General features: G+C 43.4%; 1 protein-coding gene and 1 long non-coding RNA gene across 3 annotated transcripts in view; one reads left to right on the top strand and one right to left on the bottom strand.

The window, feature by feature from the left end:
* The window catches only part of LOC141094526 (uncharacterized), a 31,953-nt gene extending 29,955 nt beyond the window's left edge, over positions 1-1,998 (bottom strand). The window contains exon 1 of the long non-coding RNA XR_012233088.1: positions 1,658-1,998. This is a non-coding gene — a long non-coding RNA (uncharacterized lncRNA). The remainder of the gene's footprint in view (positions 1-1,657) is intronic.
* The window catches only part of TBC1D4 (TBC1 domain family member 4), a 235,228-nt gene that overhangs the window by 110,480 nt on the left and 112,442 nt on the right, over positions 1-12,306 (top strand). The window lies entirely within an intron of this gene.

The raw sequence follows: 12,306 nt of genomic DNA, 5'->3' as shown, positions 1-12,306 counted from the left end.
GCGGCCCCTTACAATGATGCACCGTTATTAGTGGCCCCTTATAATGCTGCACAGTGAGCGGCCCCTTACAATGATGCACAGTTATTAGTGGCCCCTTTTAATGCTGCACGGTGAGCGGCCCCTTGCAATGATGCACAGTTATTAGTGGCCCCTTATAATGCTGCACAGTGAGCGGCCCCTTACAATGATGCACAGTTATTAGTGGCCCCTTGCAATGATGCACAGTTATTAGTGGCCCCTTATAATGCTGCACAGTGAGCGGCCCCTTACAATGATGCACCGTTATTAGTGGCCCCTTATAATGCTGCTCAGTGAGCGGCCCCTTACAATGATGCACAGTTATTAGTGGCCCCTTATAATGCTGCACAGTGAGCGGCCCCTTACAATGATGCACAGTTATTAGTGGCCCCTTATAATGCTGCACAGTGAGCGGCCCCTTACAATGATGCACAGTTATTAGTGGCCCCTTATAATGCTGCACAGTTATTAGTGGCCCCTTATAATGCTGCACAGTGAGCGGCCCCTTACAATGATGCACCGTTATTAGTGGCCCCTTATAATGCTGCACAGTGAGCGGCCCCTTACAATGATGCACCGTTATTAGTGGCCCCTTATAATGCTGCTCAGTGAGCGGCCCCTTACAATGATGCACAGTTATTAGTGGCCCCTTATAATGCTGCACAGTGAGCGGCCCCTTACAATGATGCACAGTTATTAGTGGTCCCTTATAATGCTGCTCAGTGAGCGGCCCCTTGCAATGATGCACAGTTATTAGTGGCCCCTTTTAATGCTGCACGGTGAGCGGCCCCTTGCAATGATGCACAGTTATTAGTGGCCCCTTATAATGCTGCACGGTGAGCGGCCCCTTACAATGATGCACAGTTATTAGTGGCCCCTTTTAATGCTGCATGGTGAGCGGCCCCTTACAATGATGCACAGTTATTAGTGGCCCCTTATAATGCTGCACGGTGAGCGGCCCCTTACAATGATGCACAGTTATTAGTGGCCCCTTTTAATGCTGCACGGTGAGCGGCCCCTTGCAATGATGCACAGTTATTAGTGGCCCCTTATAATGCTGCACGGTGAGCGGCCCCTTACAATGATGCACAGTTATTAGTGGCCCCTTTTAATGCTGCATGGTGAGCGGCCCCTTACAATGATGCACAGTAAGGCTGGGTGCACACGCTGTGTATTTTGCTGTGGGTCCGCAGCGGATTTGGCCGCTGCGGTGTACTAAGTACCATGATTCCCTATAGGGAATCAAAAACCGCAGTGCAGACGGTGCGGAATTTTCCGCGCGGATTATCTGCGGTTTTCAATCCGCAAAAAGAATTGTGAGCGGCCCCTTACAATGATGCACAGTTATTAGCATACCTCCCAACTTTTGAAAAAGGTAAAGAGGGGAAAATTTTAGGCCACTCCACTGGCCACACCCATTTTTAAGCCACACCCATTTACTCCTGTGTTCCCTCTTTACTCCTCTGTCCACCCCAAGCTCCTGTGTCTACCCCAGACTCCTCTGTTCTCCTGTGTCCCCTCTGTAATCCTCTGTCCACTGAAGTCTCAACTTCCTGCCTCGGTTACAGAGAAAGCAGCTCTGAGGCACAAATTGCTGCTGTGAAAATTGTAAAACAGCAAAAAGAGCAAAGAGGTTTACCCGTATAGGCCTCCAGACAAATGCACTATCAGGGTGCAGTGGACCCATATAGTTAAGATGGCAACACAGGTGCAAGAATACCGATGAAACAACCGCTCACAGCCTACCAATGTATGGAGGGGGCGGTTGTCTGGTATGTTAATGCACAGCAAAACACTTGTATGCGGCGCTGTTCACACTAAGGCCATGCACAGCATCCAGGACAGCCTAGTAGTGACACCCTTCTATTAGCTCAGGCGGGCTGGCCCAGCGCTATCAAAATGCATGCCATGTGAACAGACGCCGCAGTTTACAAGACCAGATGGGCCCAACTGCACCCTGAATAATAAGTGCAAAAAACACATTAAAAAAATACATTAATAATGTGGAGTATTAGCTGATATTTTGGCCAAAATACGTGAGCCCGTAACCTACGTCAAAGATCTCCACGCTTACGGGTACCTAACATTTGTCTGGAGGCCTATACGGGTAAACCTCTTTGCTCTTTTTGCTGTTTCACATTATTGGTGGACTTTCAAGTCCTCTTTTTGTGCTGTATTAGTCTTGTGAAAATTGTAACCCTGTTTATAGGAATATTCCTGGTAATAATTAGGACAACATATTGATGGGATAAGAATTCACTTGCATGTCAGTCCAACCTCAGGGCCCCGCCACCATCACATCAATAAAAGGGCCAAGGCTGAGGCCGTTCTCTGTAGGTGCTATGCTGTTGTATTTGCTCAGCATCCGGACAGCCGGAAACCTGTGCAGGGTCAAATTTAAATCATTGTTTCTCCACAAACCCTGTACTGAGATTTCTGCTCAGAAATGTGAGCATGTTACTATACACTACAGCACTCCAATCTTCTCAGTGTTGTGTAGAAATGTGGATGGAAGAGTGGTTACAGAGCGCACCTCAGGCTCTGGAGGACCGGCCATGTATGTCACAGACGACCCATTGAGTCAGTCTATGGCTAGGTTCACATTAGCGTTTGAGTCCGCAGCGAATCATCTGCATGTGCAAACAGGCATGTTTACGCATGACGGGAAAAAACGCTGGGTGTGCATACGTTTGTATGCGTTTTTGCATATGTTTGCATTGTTCATGCGCATGCGTTCGATATGACACCAGACAAATGGGCGTGCCTCATGGGATTTCTATACGTATTTCGAATAACTCCTGCGTATCAAACACACGTGTATGCATGTCCTTACATACCAATGCGTTCCCATAGACAGTAATGCGTTTTTTTGAAGCGCACATCCCTGCGCATATTTGACAGATTTTTGACGCCTCAAAAAATGCAACATGTTGTGTTTGCCGCGAAACGACGCATGCGTACGCAAAAGCATTCGAGCGCATGCAACCGCATGTCCCTGCGTACACCATGTTAAATATATGTACGCATGACACATGCGAATCAAACGCTGCGGACACAGACGCAAATGTGAAACCAGCCTATGTAATGCAGATACAGGTAGATTTGCACTCCATAGCTTATTTTTGTACTGCCCACCTTCAATTCATTTTTTTAATTAAGGCTATGTGCACACGCTGCGGTTTTGGCCGCAGCGGATCTGCAGCAGTTCTGCAGACAGTGTACAGTAACATGGTTTCCTATGGGATTTATAATCTGCTCTGCACATGCTGCAGATTTTTAACTGCGGAAAAGCTGCGGTTTTGAATCCACAGAAAGAAATGACATGGCACTACTTTTCTGCGGATTCTGCTGCGGTTTACCATCTCCCATTGTAGAGATGATAAACCGGAGGGCAAAACCACAGGCCAATCTGCAGGTAAAACCGCAGGTCATTTTACCTGCGGTTTTACCTGTGGTTCCGCAGATAAAAATCCGCAGACCAATCCGCAGCGTGTGCACAAAGCCTAACACTTTGCAAAAACCTCAGTTTCATCTCCCTGTGATGCAGAGTCATCACTGGAAGGGAAAGTAGAATCTGCCAGGAGACCGGACAATGTCCAAGTGGGAGTTACAGAACATCCGTGAGCTGAGTATTGCTGGTTTTGAGGGTATTTTTATCCGTTTTTACTGCATCTCTGTCCTTATTCTCGGGATTAGGCCACATGCACACAGTGAGTATTTAGTTAGTTTTTTACCTCCGTTTTTCTAAGCCAAAACCAGGAGTAGGTGAAAAATACAGAATTGGTGACGTGTTTCTGTTATACTTTTCCTCTGATTGTTCCACTCCTCGTTTTGGCTTACAAATACTTAGGTAAAAACCTCTCCAAAGACTCAATGTGTGCACGTGGTCTTATTGTGTCAGGTTTGGTTTTAGATGCAGAGCCTCAGACGGCGCTCTGTACTTTCTGGTATGATTCTTATGGATTTGAACATGTAGACACTATTGCGTGTTGCATTTGCATCTCAGACAATGGTGCGGATCCTGCTCCTTTATTGTTGGCTTCCAGGGGCCTGTCTGCCCTTACTTCAGGAGAGAACAGCTGTCACATGGCATGAAGCAGCATGCTGAGCGCTCTGCGGCCAGAAACTTGTTTACTTACACGCCTTGTCTGGGTCGCCCACTCCTAAAGTCAGCGACAGCTCCTCTTCACATAAATGAATGCATTTGATGCATTTCTCAGCTGCATTATCCATAAACGTCCTGGCCTAAGTATCACAGCATATGGCGCATGTATGTTTAAATATCGTAGGCCATTCTAAGGCCACAGAGCCAACGATAAATCAACCTGATCCCAAGACGGTGACAGCTTCTTCTGTAATCTGTCCAGTGTGTAACGTGGAGCCCCGAGCCCCTGACGGACATGTGGTGGCTTCAGTAGTTCACCCTATGACAGACGGTCTACCTTACTACACAGTGCACATGAACCCTCCCAATATACTCGGAGTGCAAGGATCGGGTATATTATATTGTTTTATATCACTAGCTTGTCCCGTGCGAAATTTTCGCACATTGGTTGTCGGGGGCGCACGCAATTTCAGAAAAACCAAGCTGGTCAAATGTCAGTGTATTTCATGAGATGATGAACACATACAGGTATTTATATATGTAGCTTGGTAATACAATAAATTGGTTTGATAAGTAGAGGCCAAAAAATGTGTTCCGGTTGAGGTGCCGCCTGCAGGTTATTGTGTCTTTCTGTAGGTTTATGAAAATAAATGTTTAAACTGTAATATATTTAGTGATAAAATCGTGGATATGTGGTTGTTTGGCTCTTTTCTTGCTGAAGGGAGCAAGTTTACCTTTCAAATGGTGTATCATTTGTGTGTGTGGGGCGAAGTAATCACCGAAAAAGCAGTGCATGTATACAAATGTATTTGCATATGTAACTCACCTGCAGTGAAGTGTGCAATCTTCCATTGTGCCTGAAATAGGCTGGGCAAGCACTTGAGCAAGGTGAAAAAACCCTGAGGCAAATGTTTGGATTTGTTTGTGATATCTGTAAGTTGCTTTGTGGTAGTGTGTTTTGGGGTAGTGTGCTGCCACCTGCAGGTCATTTGACCTTTCAAATAGTGTATCATTTGTTTGTCTGGGTGGAGTATGAATGGATGAATGGAGCAAGTATGCAATTCAATAGGCAGTGCATGTTTACAAATGTGTTTGCATATGTGCCTCACCTGCAGTGAACTGTGCAATCCTCTAATTTGGCTAAAATAGGCTGGGCAAGCAGTTTGGCAAGCTAAAAAGCCCACAAGGCAAATGTTTGGATTTGTTTGTGATGTCTCTAAGCAGCTTTGTGGTAGTTTGCTTTGGGGTAGTGTGGTGCCACCTGCAGGTCATTTTGCCTTACTGCAGGTTTATGAAAATTAATGTTTAAACTGTATTTTATGATCAAATCGTGGATGTGTGGTTGTTTGGCTATTTTCTTGCTAAAGGGGGCAAGTTGACCTTTCAAATGGTGTATCATTTGTGTGTGTGGGTGCAGTATGAACGGGGATACAAAGTAATCACCGAAAAACAATGTTTAGAAATAATAGAATAGATTACCCATCAGAGTCTGTCTTTAGGGGGAGTTTGCCTGTCTAGCTTTCCAGCGACACCGCTCTATTGTGTACAGCAAGCTATAGGGAATTATAGGACATCAAAAAAATATAGTGACCACCACAAATACAATATATATATATATATATATATATATATATATATATATATATATATATATATATATATATATATATATATATATATATATATATATATATATATATATATATATATACACTCACTGGCCACTTTATTAGGTACACCTGTCCAACTGTGTGTTAAGACTTAATTTCTAATCAGCCAATCACATGGCGGCAACTCAGTGCATTTAGGCATGTAGACATGGTCAAGACAATCTCCTGCAGTTCAAACCGAGCATCAGTATGGGGAAGAAAGGTGATTTGAGTGCCTTTGAACGTGGCATGATTGTTGGTGCCAGAAGGGCTGGTCTGAGAATTTCAGAAACTGCTGATCTACTGGGATTTTCACGCACAACCATCTCTAGGGTTTACAGAGAATGGTCCGAAAAAGAAAAAAAATCCAGTGAGCGGCAGTTCTGTGGCCGGAAATGCCATGTTGATGCCAGAGGTCAGAGGAGAATGGGCAGACTGGTTCGAGCTGATAGAAAGGCAACAGTGACTCAAATTGCCACCCGTTACAACCAAGGTAGGCAGAAGAGCATCTCTGAACGCACAGTGCGTCGAACTTTGAGGCAGATGGGCTACAGCAGCAGAAGACCACACTGGGTACCACTCCACTCAGCTAAGAACAGGAAACTGAGGCTACAATTTGCACAAGCTCATCGAAATTGGACAGTAGAAGATTGGAAAAACGTTGCCTGGTCTGATGAGTCTCGATTTCTGCTGCGACATTGGGATGGTAGGGTCAGAATTTGGCGTAAACAACATGAAAGCATGGATCCATCCTGCCTTGTATCAACGGTTCAGGCTGGTGGTGGTGGTGTCATGGTGTGGGGAATTTTTTCTGGGCACTCTTTGGGCCCCTTGGTACCAATTGAGCATCGTTGCAACGCCACAGCCTACCTGAGTATTGTTGCTGACCATGTCCATCCCTTTATGACCACAATGTACCCAACATCTGATGGCTACTTTCAGCAGGATAATGCGCCATGTCATAAAGCTCGAATCATCTCAGATTGGTTTCTTGAACATGACAATGAGTTTACTGTACTCAAATGGCCTCCTCAGTCACCAGATCTCAATCCAATAGAGCATCTTTGGGATGTGGTGGAACGGGAGATTCGCATCAGGGATGTGCAGCCGACAAATCTGCACCAACTGTGTGATGCCATCATGTCAATATGGTCCAAAATCTCTGAGGAATGCTTCCAGCACCTTGTTGAATCTCTGCCACGAAGAATTGAGGCAGTTCTGAAGGCAAAAGGGGGTCCAACCCCTTACTAGCATGGTGTACCTAATAAAGTGGCCAGTGAGTGTATATATATATATATATATATATATATATAAAAAAAAGGCGTACTACAAAAAACTATGCAAGAAAAGAGATGTGAAGAGAAGCAGAAAAGCTGAACAGCAAATCAAAGTGCATATCCAATGGTAGATAAGTGATTAAACATGATTTATTGGTTAGCAAAGGGACACGGACAAAAAAATTAGAAAGTTCAAAACAATTACAAATCTGGCTAACGGAATTAATAAAATAATTAAAAAAAAAATTCTCAAACATAAGATACAAATAAATATGATAAATATAATACCCCCATGGTTGAAAAAAGAAATATATACAGCTCTGGCAAAAATTAAGAGACCACTGCACAGTTTTATAAAAATCAGCTGACAGCCATTCCATTCCAATTTCAATTGAATTCCAACCAGAGTACACCTCATTCTACTTAATGTGCTTCTGATTAGGTGATCACCTGAACCAAGTCTTATTTAACGAAGGAAAGTATAAAAAACCCTGCTGTGGTGCCTCCATCCTTAAAATTTCTAAGATGTAATGGACTGCCAACAAGGTCAAGCAGCAGAGATTGGGGACAACAAAGCTACAGACCGGCAGTGGGCGAAAACGACCCTCCACTGACAGGGATGACCTTCATCTTATTCGAATGTCACTCAGCAACCGCAGGATGACATCAAGTGACCTACAGAAGGAATGGCAAATGGCACCTGGGGTGAAGTGCATTGCAAGAACAGTTCGTAACAGACTCCTAGAGGCATAGCTCAAGTCAAGTAAAACTAGAAAAAACCTTTCATCAATGAGAAGCAAAGGAGAGCCAGGCTGAAGTTTGACAAAGATCATAAGGGTTGGACCATAGAGGACTGGAGTAAGGTAATCTCTGAGGAGTAATTTTCAGCTTTGCCCTACACCTGGTCGTCTAATGGTTAGATAGAGACCTGGATAGGCGTACAAAGCACAGTGTCTTGCACCCACTGTGAAATTTGGTGGAGGATCGGTGGTGATCTGGGGATGCTTCAGCAAGGCTGGAATTGGGCAGGTTAATGTTTGCGAAGGACATATGAATCAAGCCGCATACAAGGTTATCCTGGAAAAAACAGTTGATTCCTTTTGCTCAGGCAATGTTCCCCAACTCTGAAGACTGGTTTTTTTTCCAGCAGGACAATGCGCCATGCCACACAGCTAGGTCAAGCAATGTGTGGATGAAGGACCACCACATCAAATCCCTGTCATGGCCAGCCCAATTTCCAGACCTGAACCCCATTGAAAACCTCTGGAATGTAATCAAGAGGAAGATGGATCGTCACAAGCCATCAAAGAAGAACTTCTTAAATTTTTGTACCAGGAGTGGCATAAGGTCACCCAAAAGAAAAGCAGTGTGAAAGACTGGTGGAAAGCATGACAAGATGCATGAAAGCTGTGATTAAAAATCATGGTTATTCCACAAAATATTGATTTCTGAACTCTTCCTGAGTTAAAACATTAGTGTCGTTTCTAAATGATGAACTTGTTTTCTTAGCATTATTTGAGGTCTGCAAGCACTGCATTTTTTTTGTTATTTTGACCATTTCTCATTTTCTGAAAATAAATATATTAATTTAGTGGTTGGAAAATCGAAGACATTTTGTTAGTAGTTTATAGAATAAAAGAGAAATTTATATATTACTCAAAAGTATATCTATAAAGAGAAAAATCAGACAAACTGATAAATTTGCAGTGGTCTCTTAATTTTTGCCAGAGCTGTATATGTTTGTATATGTGTGTGTGTGTATATATATATATATATATATATATATATATATATATATATATATATAGTCACTACAAACAGAGTGATCTATTTCAAGTGTTTATTTCTGATAATCTTGATGATTATGGCTTAGAGCTAGTGATGAGCGAGTATACTCGTTGCTCGGGATTTCCTGAGCGTGCTCGGATGTCCTCCGAGTATTTTGGCGTGCTCGGAGATTTAGTTTTTGTGGAAGTAGCTGCATGATTTACGGCTAATAGAATACATATGAGGATTCCCTAACAAACAGGCATTCCTCACATGTATTCAGCCTGTCCAGCATCCGCAAATCATGCAGCTACGTCGACAGAAACTAAATCTACCAGCACGCCAAAATACTTGGAGGACACCCGTGCAACGAGTATACTTGCTCATCACTACTTACAGCCAATGAAAACCCAAAAGTCAGTGTCTCAGTCAATTAGAATACATTAAAACACCAGCTTGAAAAATGATTCTAAAATCAAAGATGTTGGCCTACTGAAATGTATGTTAAGTAAATGCACTTAATACTTGGTTGGGGCTCCTTTGGCATCAATTACTGCATCAATGCCGCGTGGCATGGAGGCGATCATAGTGGATTGGATTTCCACTATGTGTCCACAGACGCCCATGGATCACCCTCTGAGACAGACATGGGCACGTCTTCACAGACCGCAGCATGTCAATTTCTGTTGCGGAGAAACTGACATGCTGACATTCTCTTCATCTAGTAGAATGTATTGGACGGGCTGAATCCGCGCGGTTCAGTGAACACATGCGGATTTACCTGCGTTCAGGAGAAGGCTGCACTTTGGACACAGCGAACATGCTCTGCCACCAAAACGCTGTGGCTTCTGGATCGTTAATTGTCTTTTCACCTAAAAAATCACCCAAATTAGTCAAAAAGTAGTCAAATGTAAGTTGTGCTAAGAGGCAATTATTGTAGTGCCAAAAGAAAAAAAAAATCTGCAATTAGCGTTGCTTTTATTATTAGCTTTTCGGTTGAACAGCGAATTTGTATGACCCAGGCTACATGTGACTCACAGATTTCAGTACCCATATTTCTTAGGAAAAATACTGGACGTGAGACTGGAGAGCTACAAAGGATCCAGTGGTTACAGTTCAGCAGAATTGACGGTTGACATAGCACATCCTTTACCGTGTTATTAGATGAAAAATGCTGGTTTTCTTTGGAAGGTTAAATTTTTTTTCTTCAGGTGACTGCTACATAGTACCAATCTGCTCTGATTAATGTGTTTTTTTTTATGCATTTTCACCCTTTTTTAATGAGTTTTTGCTGCAGATTTGAAGCAGTTTTTTTTATACATTTTTTTCTACTGCAGAAATGCTGGGAATCTGCTTTTTAAAACGCAAGTGCATTTTGTTAGGCTTTATATAGAAGCCTGTAAGTAAAAAAACGCACCAAAATATTCAACAGCGTCTTTAAGGGTATGTTCCCACGGTCAGGTAAACGCTGTGAGTTGGATGCTGCGTACTTGCACAGCATCCAACTCGCAGCATCCAGATGTTACAGCATAGTGGATGGGATTTCAAGAAATCGCACGTCCACTATTCGTGCACCGACTCCCGCAGCTTACCTGCGGAGACGGACATGTGACGCTTCCTTCCTGACCGCAGAATTCAGTTGATCTTTTGGAGATGCGACTTTCCACAAGATAAATTTCACTCGTACAGTGTATTGGACGCTGTGATTCTGCATGGTTCTGTGATCACATGCGGAACACCTGCGTTCAATAACCGGCAGCAGACATATGCTGCGTCCAAAGCGCTGCTGATTCTTGAACATGTGCACCTACCCTAAAGCAAACCTGGCAGCAGGATTTTGATAAGTAAACTACAGACAGTGTCAGGTTGGCGCTGTTATACTGATTAAAATGATACCTGTTGTGAATAAATCCGTCTTGTGGTTCTTGTGTAATCAGTGTTAGAAGTTTTCAGTTAATAATATGCTCCTGATTCGGGATTGCCTGTAGTCAAAGTCTTATCTTCCTTCTCTAAGCCAGAGAAACCAAGGAGAGAACTGCTCACAGGTCGCCGCGAAGCACAAACATGTTCTTCATGAGACAGACGGTTTGTGCTCTGGGGAAGCCTATGGGCAGGTCTTTCCTTGGTTTCTTTGGCTTGAAGAAGGAAGATAAAAGATAAGACTCTGCCTACAGTCCCGCCCCAGAATACAGGCATTCATTAGCTAAAAACTTCTCACACTGATTACACAAGAATCACAAGACGGATTTCTTCACCCCAGGTATAATTTTAATCAGTGTAACACTGCCAACTTGACAATGTCTGTAGTTTACTTAGCAAAATCCTGCTGACAGGTTCCCTTTAAACACAGTAGTCATGAGTTTTCATGAAATTACTTCCACTTTGCTTTAGCTGTTGAATGCAATGGATTTTCTGCAAATAAAAATTGTTGTGTTTATGCTACATGGGAACGAGGCCTTAAGATATTTTACATAATGCACATTTATTGCAGAAGTTTGTTACTGTTTCATTCATGTGATGGGTTTCCAAATGTCTATGTACTTTTTGTCTAACCAACCCCATTCAGCTGATTGGAGCTAATGTTCAACCCTAGAAATTTCTTAAGCAAATCTTAAATGTTGCCGGTCAGGTCACCGACATGGTGTCTGCCATGTTATCCAATAAAACATTGCAGCATGCTCTGCCGTTTTGTACAGTCTTTGTGACCCGATTTGGATGGACAAAGATATATGTTTTTAAGTTGCAACCAGTTTAATTTTAACTTTAGGAAAAGTAAAGTTCTATGCGAGAAAACACAAGGAAACAAAAAATTCAAAGACTTGTTTTATAATGCCCGCTGCTTGTATCCCACAGTGGACCCGCTCTGGAGGAGGATCATACCGACATCATACTGATATATACTCACTAGCTATGAACCTGTTCTACGCCCAGGTGGCGAGCATTTTTATTGGTATATGGTCTCCCATCCTGGTATGTGGTGCCCCCCTCCTATCCTGACATACATGGTCCCCTCATCCCCAATCCTGGTATTCATGGTCCCCTCACCCTCAATCCTGATATGCATGGTACCACTCACCCCCCTATCCTGGTATGCATGGTCCTCTCACCCCCTATCCTGGTATGCATGGTCCTCTCACCCCCCTATCCTGGTATGCATGGTCCTCTCACCCCCCTATCCTGGTATGCATGGTCCTCTCACCCCCCTATCCTGGTATGCATGGTCCTCTCACCCCCCTATCCTGGTATGCATGGGACCTCTCACCCCCTATCCTGATATGTATGGTCCCCCTCACCCTTATTAAACTGCACACATACAAAAAAAAAATAACATTTAGGCTATGTGCACACTTGTGGAATTTCCGCGGAAGTTCCGGAATTCCATTCCGCGGGAAATATGCGAGAAATCCGCATTTTACATTCCCGCTGAAAAACTAGCGATTTGCAAGCGTAATTAGCTTGCAGAATACTAGCGTTTCCAAGCGATCTGTAG

The sequence above is a fragment of the Dendrobates tinctorius genome, unplaced genomic scaffold (assembly GCF_039654945.1).
Source record: "Dendrobates tinctorius isolate UK_male_01 unplaced genomic scaffold, ASM3965494v1 ptg000064l, whole genome shotgun sequence".
Taxonomy (NCBI): domain Eukaryota; kingdom Metazoa; phylum Chordata; class Amphibia; order Anura; family Dendrobatidae; genus Dendrobates; species Dendrobates tinctorius.
Note: the sequence above shows the minus strand (reverse complement) of the source record. Positions and strands in the feature narration are given on the sequence as shown.